Genomic DNA, 16,816 nt, shown 5'->3' with positions numbered 1-16,816 from the left:
ATACTTGGTGGCAAAACCCTTGTTGGCAAGCACAGCAGTCAGATGGTTTTTGTAGTTGATGATGGTGAGGTTTGCGCACATGTCAGGACTCAGGAGGAATTTTGGTCCACTACTCTTTGCAGATCATCTCTAAATCATTAAGATTTTGAGGCTGTCACTTGGCAACTCGTAGCTTCAACTCCTTCCATAAGTTTTCTATGGGATTAAGGTCTGGAGACTGGCTAGGCCACTCCTTGACCTGAATGTGATTCTTTTTGAGCCACTCATTTGTTGCCTTGGCTGTATGTTTTGGGTCATTGTTTTGCTGGAAGACCCAGGCACAACCCATTTTTAACCCCTTAATGACCGCAAATACGCCTTTTAATGGTGCCAATTAAGGGTACTTGTGCCTCAGCGCCGCATTAATAATGGTAACCGCAACACTGGGGTTGGTGAAAACAGATCCAAATCATGATCTCTGGTAGCCGAGACCCCAGAGAAATTCCGGTCCCTGGGGGGCGCTATACACTTATATCTCTGCGCCGTAAAAAAATAACAGGAGAAAAACTTACAGAAATCATCTAACTGGTAGTTTGCTTTCTGCTCCCTGAGGGGGGTGAATGGAGTTGGTGGAACACATCAGCTTCTCAGGCTGCCCTCACATGTGAACACAATTCTCTGTATACAGGTCTAATTTATAACTTGGTCAGGTTCTCAGACATAGATACCCTCAGGCAGCAATTAACATCTCCCCTCCAAGACCTAGGAGATGTCAAATGTTCCCTTTCTTCTTGGCCCTAGCTAGACCTCCTGGCTTTGCATGGCTCACGTCCTCAACCTGGTGGTACAGCGTTTTCTCAGCCACTATCCTGGCCTGGGTGAGCTGCTCCAGAAAGCACATTAGCTGTGTGCTCATTTCCGCTGCTCGCACCCCTCTGCTCATCGACTTGCATCAATACAGAGGTCTTTGTCCATGCCAGTTAACAGGTTGATATGCGATGTGCTGACATGGTGGAATTCCACTCTGCATATGTTGCAGTGACTGTGGCAGCAGCAATAAGCCCTGATGCAGGATATCATGTCGTATAGCCTGGGCCAACGCAGTACGGATGAGGTGCATATCACGTTTACAGAATGGCACAGATTAAGGACCTATGCACCCTTCTGCACAGTTTCGAAATGGCTATTAAGATGGTTAGCGCTGATTATGCCATTGTGGTGAAATATGTGTATATATATATATATATATATATATATATATATATATATATATATATATATATATATATATATATATATATATATATATATATATATATATGTGTGTGTGTGTGCAGTAGGTATAGATTTATTGTGTCACTGGCAAATGTAACATCTGTCTTGAAAGCTGTAAGTCGCACCTAGGTGTTAATGTGTACTTCCCTGGGATGAGTAAAACCTCTGTCTCTTTTGCATAAGTTGTATGTCTTTTTATTATCATATTTTTATAACTTTTCTTATTGTAAGCACTGAACCTTTTTTGTATTAAAGTATAAAACTTTAACATGTTGAACCTTGAATGTTCTAAAAGAATCCATAGCCTAAGGTGTGTGAGCCTTATGAGTGGTAGACAATATTAGTATTAATAGTCCGGGACTCATCGCCCGTGTATTCGGTGAGTGGTGGCAGCGTGCATGAGCGGGTGTGTGGCCTGGGTCGGTGTGTGATTTATGCTCCCATTACAGCATAGGACAGAGGTTGAATGCTGGACTGAGAGTGTGGAGATAGATTAACCCTTGCCGGCACAACCCCAAGTCACGTGCCGAGAACGGGCACGTGACGAATTAGTTAAACCATGGAGTAGAGATCCGTGACAATTGGTGGCAGAGCGGTGGGATAGAATTATTTCTATTAGAGCATTAGTTCATGGTTTAAGCAATTATTTCCTGTACTAAAGAATTGGTATCGTTGCGAGTAGTGTTGAGCATTCCGATACCGCAAGTATCGGGTATCGGCGGATATTTGCGGTATCGGAATTCCGATACCGAGTTCCGATACTTTTGTGATATCAGGAATCGGTATTGGGATCGATATTAATGTGTAAAATAAAGAATAAAAATAAAAAATATTGATATACTCACCTGTCTGACGGAGCCTGGACCTTACCGATGTAACCGGAGCCTCCGTTCCTAAGAATGAGCGCTTGAAAGACCTTAGATGACGTCGCGGCTTGTGATTGGTCACGTGAGCGGTCACATGACCGCTCACGCGACCAATCACAAGCCGCGACGTCATGTAACGTCTTTCAAGCGCTCATTCTTAGGAACGGAGGCTGCCGTGTTGTGATTTTGCTTTTTGCTCCCTCTAGTGGTCATTAGTGATTTGACTCTGGAGCGTCTGTCTTTTCCTATATCCTCACCTGGGCCGTTAGTTCAGGGGCGTTGCTATATAAGCTCCCTGGACCTTCAGTTCAATGCCTGGCATCGTTGAAATCAGAGCTAATCTGTTGTGCTCTTGTCCTCTGATCCTGGTTCCTGTTTTTCAAGCTAAGTCTGCTTCCTTGCTTTTTGCTTTTGTTTTGTTTGGTATTTTTGTCCAGCTTGTTCCTATCTGTATCCTGACCTTTGCTGGAAGCTCTAGGGGGCTGGTGTTCTCCCCCCGGACCGTTAGACGGTTCGGGGGTTCTTGAATCTCCAGCGTGGATTTTTATAGGGTTTTTGTTGACCAGATAAGTTATCTTGCTATATTCTGCTATTAGTAAGCTGGCCTCTCTTTGCTGAACCTGGTTCATTTCTGTGTTTGTCATTTCCTCTTACCTCACCGTTATTATTTGTGGGGGGCTTGTATCTTGCTTTGGGGTCCCTTTCTCTGGAGGCAAGAGAGGTCTTTGTTTTCTTCTCCTAGGGGTAGTTAGATTCTCCGGCTGGCGCGAGTCATCTAGTGATCACCGTAGGCATGATCCCCGGCTACTTCTAGTGTTGGCGTTAGGAGTAGCTATTTGGTCAACCCAGTTACCACTGCCCTATGAGCTGGATTTTTGTACGTCGCAGACTTACTTGTTCCTCTGAGACCCTGTCCACTGGGGTCATAACAGTATGCCAGGCCAGTATTAAATGTTTAATGCATTGCAGAAGTGGGATTATAAGAAAGAAAATTTTGAGGTTTTTTTTTCCCTCTCTCATTTTTTTTTTTTCTTTTCCCCTTTACCTCAGAGTGGCTTAAGCTTGCTGCAGACATGAATGTCCAGACCTTGATTACAAGTGTGGACCAGCTTGCCGCTCGTGTGCAGGGTATACAAGATTATGTTACCAGAAATCCTAGGTCTGAACCCAAGATTCCGATTCCTGAACTGTTTTCAGGAGACCGATTTAAGTTTAGGAATTTCAGGAATAATTGTAAATTATTTTTGTCCCTGAAACCTTGTTCGTCTGGAGACTCTGCTCAACAAGTAAAAATTGTTATTTCATTCTTACGGGGTGACCCTCAGGATTGGGCTTTTTCGTTGGCGCCAGGAGATCCGGCATTGGCTGATATTGATGCGTTTTTTCTGGCGCTCGGTTTACTTTATGAGGAACCCAATCTTGAGATTCAGGCAGAGAAAGCCTTGCTGGCTATGTCTCAGGGCCAGGACGAGGCTGAGGTGTATTGCCAAAAATTTCGGAAATGGTCCGTGCTGACACATTGGAACGAGTGTGCACTGGCCGCTAATTTTAGAAATGGCCTTTCTGAGGCCATTAAGAATGTTATGGTGGGTTTTCCCATTCCCACAGGTCTGAATGATACCATGTCCCTGGCTATTCAAATTGACCGGCGGTTGCGGGAGCGCAAAACCGCAAATTCCCTCATGTTGTTGTCTGAACAGACACCTGATGTGATGCAATGTGATAGAAAAACCGCAAATTCCCTCATGGTGTTGTCTGAACAGACACCTGATTTGATGCAATGTGATAGAATCCTGACTAGAAATGAGAGGAAAATTCATAGACGCCGGAATGGCTTGTGCTACTACTGTGGTGATTCTACACATGTTATCTCAGCATACTCTAAACGTATATCTAAGGTTGTTAGTCCTGTCACCGTTGGTAATTTGCATCCTAAGTTTATTCTGTCTGTAACTTTGATTTGCTCACTGTCATCTTATCCTGTCATGGCGTTTGTAGATTCAGGTGCTGCCCTGAGTCTTATGGATCTCTCATTTGCTAAGCGCTGTGGTTTTATTCTTGAACCATTAGAAAATCCTATCCCTCTTAGGGGTATTGATGCTACGCCATTGGCAGAAAATAAGCCGCAGTATTGGACACAGGTTACCATGTGCATGACTCCTGAACACCGCGAGGTGATACGTTTTCTCGTTCTACATAAAATGCATGATTTGGTTGTTTTGGGGCTGCCATGGTTACAGACCCATAATCCAGTCCTTGACTGGAAGGCTATGTCAGTGTCTAGTTGGGGCTGTCGTGGTATTCATGAGGATTCCCTGCCTGTGTCTATTGCTTCTTCTACGCCTTCGGAAGTTCCGGAGTACTTGTCTGATTATCAGGATGTCTTTAGCTAGTCCAGGTCCAGTGCATTGCCTCCTCATAGGGAATGTGACTGTGCAATAGATTTGATTCCAGGCAGTAAATTTCCTAAGGGAAGACTGTTTAATCTGTCGATACCTGAACATACCGCTATGCGTTCATATATCAAGGAGTCTCTGGAGAAAGGACACATCCGTCCGTCTTCTTCCCCTCTTGGTGCGGGATTCTTTTTTGTGGCTAAAAAGGACGGATCTTTGAGGCCTTGTATTGACTATCGGCTTTTAAATAAGATCACTGTCAAATTTCAGTATCCTTTGCCGCTGTTGTCTGACTTGTTTGCCCGGATTAAAGGTGCCAAGTGGTTTACCAAGATAGACCTTCGTGGTGCGTACAACCTTGTGCGCATTAAGCAAGGGGATGAATGGAAAACCGCATTCAATACGCCCGAAGGTCATTTTGAGTACTTGGTGATGCCTTTTGGGCTCTCTAATGCCCCTTCAGTTTTTCAGTCCTTTATGCATGACATTTTCCGGAACTATCTGGATAAATTTCTGATCGTTTATCTGGATGATATTCTGGTTTTTTCTGATAATTGGGACTCGCATGTGGAGCAGGTCAGGATGGTCTTTAAAATTTTGCGTGAAAATTCTTTGTTTGTCAAGGGCTCAAAGTGTCTTTTTGGTGTACAGAAGGTTCCCTTTTTGGGGTTCATTTTTTCCCCTTCTGCTGTGGAGATGGACCCAGTCAAGGTCCGAGCTATTCTTGATTGGACTCAGCCCTCGTCAGTTAAGAGTCTTCAGAAGTTCTTGGGTTTCGCTAACTTCTACCGTCGTTTTATCGCTAACTTTTCTAGCATTGTGAAACCTTTGACGGATATGACCAAGAAGGGCTCCGATGTGGTTAATTGGGCTCCTGCTGCCGTGGAGGCTTTCCAGGAGTTGAAACGTCGGTTTACTTCGGCGCCTGTTTTGTGCCAGCCTGATGTCTCGCTTCCCTTTCAAGTTGAGGTGGATGCTTCAGAGATTGGAGCAGGGGCCGTTTTGTCGCAGAGAGGCCCTGGTTGCTCTGTTATGAGACCTTGCGCCTTTTTCTCTAGGAAGTTTTCGCCTGCGGAGCGAAATTATGATGTGGGCAATCGGGAGATGTTGGCCATGAAATGGGCATTTGAGGAGTGGCATCATTGGCTCGAGGGTGCTAAGCATCGTGTGGTGGTCTTGACTGATCACAAAAATCTGATGTATCTCGAGTCTGCTAAACGCCTGAATCCTAGACAGGCCCGCTGGTCATTGTTTTTCTCCCGTTTTGACTTTGTTGTCTCGTATTTACCAGGTTCAAAGAATGTGAAGGCCGATGCTCTTTCCAGGAGCTTTGTGCCTGATGCTCCTGGAGTCGCTGAACCTGTTGGTATTCTTAAGGATGGTATTATCTTGTCAGCTATTTCTCCAGATCTGCGACGTGTGTTGCAGAGATTTCAGGCTGATAGGCCTGATTCTTGTCCACCTGACAGACTGTTTGTGCCTGATAAGTGGACCAGCAGAGTCATTTCCGAGGTTCATTCCTCGGTGTTGGCAGGTTACCCAGGAATTTTTGGCACCAGAGATCTGGTGGCCAGATCCTTTTGGTGGCCTTCCTTGTCTAGGGATGTGCGGTCATTTGTACAGTCCTGTGGGACTTGTGCTCGAGCTAAGCCTTGCTGTTCTCGTGCCAGCGGGTTGCTCTTGCCCTTGCCTGTCCCTAAGGCTAGTTTCACACTAGCGTTAACTGCAATACGTCGCAAATGCGTCGTTTTTGCGAAACGCCGCATCCAGCAAAAGTTTTTGCTGGATACGTTGTTTCGTCATAGAGTAACATTAGCGACGCATTTGCGACGCATTTGCGACGCATTTCCAAACGGTGAATGCGTTTGGCGGCGTTTGGGCGTATGGTAGCGGTCCGTCGGGAGAAAAAAACGTTACATGTAACGTTTTTTGCTCCCGACGGTCCGCTTTTTCCGACCGCGCATGCGCAGTCGGAACTCCGCCCCCACCTCCCCGCACTTCCCCGCACATCACAATGGGGCAGCGGATGCGTGGGAAATATGCATCCGCTGCCCCCGTTGTGCGGCGGAGACCACACTAGCGTCGGGAACGTCGGCCCGACGCGCAGCGACGGGTTGTTCCCGACGCTAGTGTGAAAGTAGCCTAAGAGACCTTGGACACATATCTCCATGGATTTCATTTCTGATCTTCCGGTGTCTCAGGGCATGTCTGTTATCTGGGTGATATGTGATCGCTTCTCCAAGATGGTCCATTTGGTTCCTTTGCCTAAACTGCCTTCCTCTTCCGATCTGGTTCCTGTGTTTTTCCAGAACGTGGTTCGTTTGCACGGCATCCCTGAGAATATTGTGTCAGACAGAGGATCCCAGTTCGTTTCCAGATTCTGGCGATCCTTTTGTAGTAGGATGGGCATTGACTTGTCGTTTTCGTCTGCTTTCCATCCTCAGACTAATGGACAGACGGAGCGAACTAATCAGACTTTGGAGGCTTATTTGAGGTGTTTTGTCTCTGCTGATCAGGACGATTGGGTGACCTTCTTGCCGTTAGCTGAGTTTGCCCTTAATAATCGGGCTAGTTCCGCCACCTTGGTTTCGCCGTTTTTCTGCAACTCTGGTTTCCACCCTCGTTTTTCTTCGGGTCATGTGGAACCTTCTGACTGCCCTGGGGTGGATTCTGTGGTGGATAGGTTGCAGCGGATCTGGAATCTTGTGGTGGACAACTTGAAGTTGTCACAGGAGAGGGCTCAGCGCTTTGCCAACCGCCGCCGCGGTGTGGGTCCCCGACTACATGTTGGGGATTTGGTGTGGCTTTCTTCCCGCTTTGTTCCTATGAAGGTTTCCTCTCCCAAATTTAAACCTCGTTTTATTGGTCCTTACAAGATATTGGAAATTCTTAATCCTGTATCCTTTCGCCTGGATCTTCCTGTGTCGTTTGCTATCCACAACGTGTTTCATAGGTCCTTGTTGCGGCGGTACGTTGTGCCTGTGGTTCCTTCTGCTGAGCCTCCTGCTCCGGTGTTGGTTGAGGGCGAGTTGGAGTACGTGGTGGAGAAGATCTTGGATTCTCGTCTCTCCAGGCGGAGGCTTCAGTACCTGGTCAAGTGGAAGGGCTATGGTCAGGAAGATAATTCCTGGGTGGTCGCCTCTGATGTTCATGCGGCCGATTTAGTTCGTGCCTTTCACGCCGCTCATCCTGATCGCCCTGGTGGTCGTGGTGAGGGTTCGGTGACCCCTCACTAAGGGGGGGGTACTGTTGTGATTTTGCTTTTTGCTCCCTCTAGTGGTCATTAGTGATTTGACTCTGGAGCGTCTGTCTTTTCCTATATCCTCACCTGGGCCGTTAGTTCAGGGGCGTTGCTATATAAGCTCCCTGGACCTTCAGTTCAATGCCTGGCATCGTTGAAATCAGAGCTAATCTGTTGTGCTCTTGTCCTCTGATCCTGGTTCCTGTTTTTCAAGCTAAGTCTGCTTCCTTGCTTTTTGCTTTTGTTTTGTTTGGTATTTTTGTCCAGCTTGTTCCTATCTGTATCCTGACCTTTGCTGGAAGCTCTAGGGGGCTGGTGTTCTCCCCCTGGACCGTTAGACGGTTCGGGGGTTCTTGAATCTCCAGCGTGGATTTTTATAGGGTTTTTGTTGACCAGATAAGTTATCTTGCTATATTCTGCTATTAGTAAGCTGGCCTCTCTTTGCTGAACCTGGTTCATTTCTGTGTTTGTCATTTCCTCTTACCTCACCGTTATTATTTGTGGGGGGCTTGTATCTTGCTTTGGGGTCCCTTTCTCTGGAGGCAAGAGAGGTCTTTGTTTTCTTCTCCTAGGGGTAGTTAGATTCTCCGGCTGGCGCGAGTCATCTAGCGATCACCGTAGGCATGATCCCCGGCTACTTCTAGTGTTGGCGTTAGGAGTAGCTATTTGGTCAACCCAGTTACCACTGCCCTATGAGCTGGATTTTTGTACGTCGCAGACTTACTTGTTCCTCTGAGACCCTGTCCACTGGGGTCATAACACTGCCGGTTACATCGGTAAGTTCCAGGAGAGGTGAGTATATCAATATTTTTTATTTTTATTCTTTATTTTACACATTAATATGGATCCCAGGGCCTGAAGGAGAGTTTCCTCTCCTTCAGACCCTGGGAACCATACAGGATACCTTCCGATACTTGGTGTCCCATTGACTTGTATTGGTATCGGGTATCGGTATCGGCGATATCCGATACTTTTCGGGTATCGGCCGATACTATCCGATACCGATACTTTCAAGTATCGGACGGTATCGCTCAACACTAGTTGCGAGGAGTGCACCAGTTCTTCAAGGTTCAACTCAGTGCTTACTTAGACATACTTGCAAACAGTTTCCGCTCCCCGTTTTTCTATATTTTATTTCGCAAAGGCTGTTCATCGATATGGCAGCCCAGTACAAGAAGCAGAGCAAAGAGGCTCTGACCGGCCTCTGTGAGCAGAGAGGAATAGAGACAGCCGACAGATCCAGGGAGCGGGTGATATGTGTCTTGGTGGAGCAGGACATTGATTAAAGTGCTGAAGCATCTGGCCAAGGAGAGAGTTCCCCTCACAGAGACCCAGCAATGCCAGCTCTTGCACCGGAGATGCCTGATTGAAATGCCAGTGCTGAGGAGCCTATGGACTGTACTTTACAAATGGACTTACAACGGCTGGGAACCAGTGATACCACTCTGCGCATGCAGCTTATCCTACAGCACCGACAGGCTGAGAGAGAGGCTGCAGAACGCCGGGACCGGGCTGAGAGGGAGGCTGCAGAACGCCGGGAGGACAGAGCTTTCCAGCTTCAGATGGCTCAAATAGAGAGGGGTATCAGTCCTCAGATAACCCCCTCCCAGGACATAAATCCAAGGAGACCACGTCTGGAAAACTTCCCTGTGATGGAGAAGGACACGGACTTAGATACTTTCCTTCAGGGATTTGAAAAAACCTGCAGGCAATACCATCTACCCGTGAGCAGTGGGCGCAGTATCTAACCCCAGGGTTGAGAGGCAAAGCCCTGGAAGTTTTTGCTGGCCTCCCACCAGAGCTAGATGGGGACTATGATGCCATATAAGAGGCCCTGATCAAAAAGTACAACCTAACACCAGAAGTGTATCGGAGAAAGTTCCGGAACCTACAAGGTGGATCAACTGACAGCTATGCAGATGTTGTGACCACCTTGAGGACCACGTTCCACCAATGGATCAGGGGACTTTCTGTTAACAGTTTTGAGGACTTAACGGATCTTATGGTCAAGGATCAATTTCTTCACATGTGCCCCACGGATGTACGACAATTTGTGTGTGATCAGGAGCCGCAAACTGCGGATCAGGCTGCAAGGATTGCGGACTGCTATGTGGCTAACAGGATGCCTGAGGTGAGGAGGCCATCGGGATTCAGCTGGAAGGGAGGTAAGCCAAATGGGGACCCCTCTCCCTCTGCTGGTTGATCACCGATGCTGTCCAAGCTCACTTTCTATGGGGCCCTGGGGAATAGACATTCTCTAGGCGATGCACGCCGGTGCTTCTCCTGCAACAAAGTGGGACATGTTAGCACTGTCTGGCCTGATAGGGAGAAACGCCCAACTACAGCCACAAAGCCGTCTGTGTCCCCACCATCTGTCCTTTTTGTGGCCGGCTCTGATGCAAGGGCTAATGAAAACTGTTAATCCGTCACTGTTGGCAATAAAGTCACCATTGGTCTGAGGGACACAGGGGCAGAGGTGACCTTGGTGCATCCAGCCATGATAACCCCTGCCGATATCATACTAGGAAAGACTATGTCTATAACTGGGATTGGAGGGGTGAGCCCTGCCGTGCCCATGGCCCGTGTGTACCTGGACTGGGGAGATAGCCTTGCAGGCACAACCCCAAGTCACGTGCTGAGTGCGGGCACGTGATGAATTAGTTACACCACAGAGTAGGGATCCCTGACCAGAGAAGCTCAGGAGAGGTCTGCTTTTATAACACCATTCGGGCTGTTTGAGTTTCTGGTGATGCTATTTGGTATGAAGAATACCCCTGCCACCTTCCAGAGGTTGGTCAATCACTTATTGGAAGGATGTGATGGTTTTGCCGTCACTTATCTTGTTGATATAGCCATTTTTAGTGATTCTTGGGAGGAACACCTCGTACATTTTTCGCAGGTGTTGCAAAGGCTTAAAACTGCAGGTCTTACTGTTAAGCCAGGGAAGTGTCAGGTAGCCACGCGGGAGGTACAATACCTAGGACACCGGGTGGGGGGAGGACTGCTAAAACCTGAGCCAGGGAAGATAGAAGCCATTACTGCCTGGGCCACCCCACGAACCAAGAAGCAGGTACTGTCCTTCCTGGGTAGGGCTGGCTACTATAGGAGGTTTGTACCAAACTACAGTGCTCTGGCCAAACTGTTAACTGATCTGACCAGGAAGAAACTTCCCAAAATTGTCTCCTGGAGTCCTCAGTGTGAGGAATTATTTTCTGCCCCGAAGTTGGCATTGGTTAGTTCACCTGTCCTGCAGGCCCCAGATTTCACTCGCCAGTTTGTAGTGCAGACAAATGCCAGCACCTATAGGCTAGGTGCTTTTCTCAGCCAGGTGAACCAACAAGGAGAGGAGCACCCAATTCTGTACCTAAGCAGGAAACTCCTGCCCAGCTTATGCCACCAGTGAGAAGGAATGTTTGGCAATTGTGTGGACTCTGCAAAAACTGCAACCATACCTCTATGGGCGCAACTTCACCGTGATCACAGATCATAACCCATTGAGTTGGCTCAACAGAGTAGTTGGGGACAACAGGAAATTGCTTAGATGGAATTTAATTCTTCAGCAATATGATTTCACAATTCAGCACAAGAAGGGAGTTGATCATGGCAATGCTGATGGCCTTTCTCGCCAAGGTGGGGCAGAACCAGACACGTGCTCGGGAGCCGACCTGTAAGTCAACCCCCACACACGTTCATAAGGAGGGAGGTGTGGTGAAATATGTGTATATATATATATATATATATATATATATATATATATATATAGTGTGTGTGTGTGTGTGCAGTAGGTATAGATTTATTGTGTCACTGGCAAATATAACATCTGTCTTGAAAGCTGTAAGTCGCACCTAGGTGTTAATGTGTACTTCCCTGGGACGAGTAAGACCTCTGTCTCCAAATCTCACCTGATAGTGTAGACCGCCTAAGTTTCATTAAGATGAACAAGTCATGGATCTCGAAGGATATTTACACCCCAATCACAGACTGTACAGACTAGGTGATATTGCATTTTTTAGTGTGATGCATTAATGTCACGAAACTGCACTCTGGGTTATCTTTAGTGTGGCTTCTGTGCCTGCTGTGGTTGCTGCTGCTGCTGATGATGTTAACATAAATTTATGGAAATTTGAACATTCATGATTGGTCTAAATCTGCTGGGTTAGTTGTAGTGGAAGATTTCTCAGTCCCAAATATACTATTTCTATTCTCATGTCAGTTATTCCAATTCAGTGGTGTCAGGCACTCAGTTTTTAAAATGTGAACACTCCTTGTTGGGTGTCCTTCTGCTGTATTGGGTGTAGTGAAAGAACTGTCGGTCCCTATCATACTATTTCTACTGTGGTGAAATTGATGCCACTTCTGTGGTGTCTGCCAACAATTTTTGGAAATGTGAACACTCCTTGTTGGGTCTCCTTCATACAATGTTGCCTGTAGCAGTAGGCCTCTGAAACCGTCAGGCCTCCTTGGACTCAACCCGTGTTACTAGCCTTAAATTTTTCTGACAATGGTAGTCTAGAAAACTAATGTTTGTGCCACCTGAGTGTGGCTCAGCATGAAAGTAGATAGAGGTGTTGCATGTGGTATCAGGGTTCCCAGCAAAGGGGCCCTACACGCAGGCGCCGGGCCTCTCTGACCTTTCCCGACGCCTGCGCACTGCAGTACTTTGCTCTGCTCTCAACAGGGCAGACAAAGTATGCCTGAGCCAGAGCCGCGGCAGGAATACAAGAAGAGGTCGTCATCCTATGAAGATGGGAGGCGCTGGACCCGGACCGCGATGCCCATCAGACCGGATTGCAGCGGGACCGCCCCCGGGTGAGTATAATCTAACGTGTTTTTCTTATCTTTCAGGTTACATGATGTCGGTGGCCTTAGTTTATATGCCATTTTTGGGTGACAGATTCCCTTTAACGATGCAACAATTTTTATTCCTTATGTCCATGGTCTCACAGAAACTCCAGGTAAATAGCCAAAATACAATGCCCCAAATCCACAAGATCCTAATCCGGGGCTGGCAGATCCACTGCCCTTGTACCAGGCGATACCCACTGTCTCCCAACTTTTGGTTGGCCTATAGTTTTTGTAGCCCCTACCAGTATAGTCTGCCATCACAGTCTATGTTCTTCCAGAGTACAGATACCATGACTGTAGCACGTGTATCCAGCTCTTGCCGGCAACAACATACAGTCCCAGTAAGTACACGAGATGGTGCAAATGTCAGAGTCTAATCCTTCCTTTGTGACTTTGGGGCAACAAGGGCCAACTACCACAATCAATGGCACCCCGCTTTTGGCGGGCACCCACAGAGAGGAGGTAGTGGCAAGCTTCGGAGGCTGACCAAGCACAGTGAGGTACATTGCCAGGTGATCTGATTGCCCCAATCTGGTTTCTCCAACTGTCTTTGTGGGCTCACTGATGGGCATTGGAGCAGATCTGTAATCCACCAGATGGAGTCATGGTTCCCTTGGGCTGTTCCTGATGAGTCTCTCTGTAGAGGGAGCCAGAGACTTTATACCCACAGCTCCCATTCAGGACATTCTTCCACAGAAGTGGTGGTGGTGGGGGAGGTAATCCTTCTTTGTGTGATTGTTCAATTAACCTGCAAATTTGTCCTAAATTGTGTAGACTATGTATTGCATCAGCTCACTGCAGTTTGCTAATCAGCAGGTTTTCGACAAATTAACATACAACAAGAGTTAACGCACAGGTTCATATGAAACAATGGCTGAATTGAGGCTTCGGAGACACTAACAGAATTGCTTTACCTGCTTACCAATCTTGTGTCTGCCTTATGTATACATAAGATCCAGCCCACACATTTCCCTCTGTTTACTGTCAGTGAATGGAAACATTGATTCCTGAGGCTGAACACTATCCAGGAGAAATTTGTGCACCATAAAATTACGAGCAAGCAAATCTCTAATAAAACACAATAATAAGATTGATGTAACCGATGCTCCATGCTGGAAAAAGTAGGCATCCCTTAGAGCCGTGGAGTTCACTCTACATCCACTGTCCAATAAACAATAATCTTTAGTCCATGGCCAGCTCCTCACACCCAGTAATGCAAGATAAAAAATATTTTGCGTCAGTCTATGACAAGTGACCGAGATGAAAACAATGCTATGATGTCAATGTGAAACATGTGTTAGCTCACGAGAGTCATATAATTGTATATACCTGTATCCACACCAGTATAACACTGTACCTTGTATAAATAAATTTGGTTCTCTGCAGTAAATGTTGATATTCAGTCATAAGATGTTGCTGTTGCCTTAGCATTGCTGAATGTGATATGCTTATAAAATGTCAGTAGGTGGGACTACAATGTGACTAATGTGAGACTTAGGAAGAGGAAGTGCAGCCATCTTAAGGGCAGTCTGCAGGTAATGTGAACAGGGAGGGCATATGCTGGAAATGAATCCGATAACATCCTCTCATAGAAGCACCTCACCGAGACCTGAGCAGCAGGAAATTGGAGCTGAACTTGTCCAGATGTGAGGAGATCCCTGCCAGACACATTGCTACGAGTCATAGAAGTGCCGGGACATAGTGTGAGAGGTGGTGAATGCCGCTCAGGAGTTAAGCCACAATCATCAACTGTAATGCTCACCTGTTGGAGGGGCCCTGCATCAGTCCATATACAACAGTTGTTTGTCGCAGACCCGCGTCGGGAAGAGCACTAAGATGCACTGCTCCGCCGCAGTAAGTAACCGTGCACGCACCACACTACATTCTGGCACCAAAAGTCTTAAGGCTGGAAAGGGGCCTGTAGTTAAATAGTTAGGCATATTAACTGTTCAGGCCACGTTTATGGCCAAAATCAGCATTGAGAACTTTCGGATTTGTTTCCTGTTGGTTCCGTAAGTAACAATCCTAATCTACACGTAGGTGCTGACACAGCACGTAACGGACCCTAGACCAAGCTTGAACTCCCTTTTTGTTTCAGGAGAGAGAGTTTCTGTGGAACATTATAATACGGGGCAGTAAGTCACCTTCAATAGACTTTGTTCACGGCTAATTCGCTGGTACAGATTGTTAATTTGAGGGTTTTTCAATATAATTGAGGATGGACTATCCTCTGAGTTCATTAAGGTCACATCAGGACATGAGAGGGATATTTGGTTGGGGAATAGAAGTAAATGTTTTTAAGATTGTGAACTGCTGTGCTGAACTGCAAGCTAGCCCATAAGTTACACTTGACGTGGCCAGGTGAACAACTGGCTACGTCGATGGTTCCGTGAGCAATGCTGTGGGTTTCTTGATCATGAAATGAACTACCTGTATGATGGACTTCTTGCTAGAAATGGGTTGCATCTTACGAAAAGAGGAAAACACATATTTGGTAGACGCCTTGTTACACTCAACAGGAGAGCTTTAAGCTAGAGCAATTTGGGATGGGAAATATATGGCAAGGAAGAAATATGCAGGTAATACATTTTTTGAGAATCATGCTATTAGAAGTGGAAAGGAAGAACAAAAACTGCAAACTCTGAATGAAAATAGAGGAGCAAGAGAAGCCGACTACAAACTAAAATGTGTCTATACAAATGCACAGAGCATGGGAAACAAGCAAGAATTGAAGCTGCTAACACAGGAAGACAGATATGATATCATAGGCATCACTGAAAGTTGGCGGGATGATATACATGCTTGGAACACAAACCTTGAAGGCTACAACTTATGTATTAGAAGCAGGATTAACAAGAAAAGAGGAGGTGTTGCATTGTATGTTAGAAAAATATATATCTTGTAGCATAGCGCTTACTGCATGTGTTGAGGGACACTTGCTTGGCAACAGGATAAACGCACACAGGCACGGTTTTTCACATAAACAGTCTTATTTCAGTTTATTTAGACTTACTTAGAGGTATCCGACACATATGTGGGCATTAGCCACCTTCTCTATCTTGAGCTCTCGGAGAACTTTATCCCACTCCTCTGCCTGGCAGCAACACTCATCCCCTCTCTGGAGAAGCTCCTACTGATGCTTCTCTTGGGCCATTCTGAGCACCTCCGTATCTTTTAATCTTTCACATTCTATCGGCAGGTTAAGGGTTGCGCGATGGGGACGAGATTCGCCCCCAGTTATGCTAATTTGTTCATGGGGGCGTTCAAATCTGTCCTCATTGCGTAACCCCACCTTACTTCGGGCAAATTGGCTTTTTATCGACGCTTTATCTATGATTTGTTTCTCATATGGACTGGTACTGAGGGGGAGGCATTGGAGTTTATCTCCAACCTTAATAAGAACTCATTAGGTTTAAACTTTACAGCTAATATGTCTAACATCTCCGTCCAATTCCTTGATGAAACGGGTCATCTGTCCACCACCACATATTTCAAGGAAGTGGATGTAAACAGTTATCTCAGCTTTGACAGTGGGCACCTGTCCAGGTGGATTCAGAATGTCCCGTATGGCCAATATTGGCGGATACGAAAAAACTGTACATTTAATTCTGATTTTTCCAGGGAGGCTAAAATCCTGGATCAGAGGTTTGAACAGAGAGGTTATCCAAAAAACCTAGTTAGGGATGCCCCCAAAAAAGCTAACTCTTTGACACAGAAGGAGTGTATTGATAGCATTAGGAGGAAAATGACGGAGCCTCCACCCTCTAGGACGACGTTTAGCAAGTGGAGTTTCATTACCACTTTCAATCAGTCTCATATAATGGTTAATAAAATTCTATCAAAATATTGGTTAATTTTGAAGGGGGATCCAATGCTCTCGAAACATCTACCTTCTCACCCCATAACCATATTTCGTAGAAACCAGACCTTAGGGCATCTAATAACACTTCATTAGTTCCATCCATTCCAAAACCACGTATGTCTCTGAATTCAGGCTGTCTGCCATGTGGGAGTACCAAATGTTTGTGTTTCATCTCTATTGGGAAGGGTGCATGTAAATTTAAATCCAATACAATGGGCAATACATTCTTGATTAATTCATCTGTTAATTGTCAAATTACTTATGTAGTATATCTGATTGAATGTGATTGCTGTCTACATATTTGGGCCGCACCATACAAACGATGCATGCGAGACTTAATAAACACAGACAG

The 16,816-nt window shown here is 46.2% G+C and overlaps 1 protein-coding gene across 1 annotated transcript in view; it reads right to left on the bottom strand.

The window, feature by feature from the left end:
- LOC143806199 (major histocompatibility complex class I-related protein 1-like) overlaps positions 1-16,816 on the bottom strand; it is a 164,694-nt gene that overhangs the window by 22,423 nt on the left and 125,455 nt on the right. The window lies entirely within an intron of this gene.

The sequence above is a fragment of the Ranitomeya variabilis genome, chromosome 2 (genome assembly GCF_051348905.1).
Source record: "Ranitomeya variabilis isolate aRanVar5 chromosome 2, aRanVar5.hap1, whole genome shotgun sequence".
Lineage (NCBI taxonomy): Eukaryota > Metazoa > Chordata > Amphibia > Anura > Dendrobatidae > Ranitomeya > Ranitomeya variabilis.
This window is presented reverse-complemented; position numbering and strand designations above follow the sequence as displayed.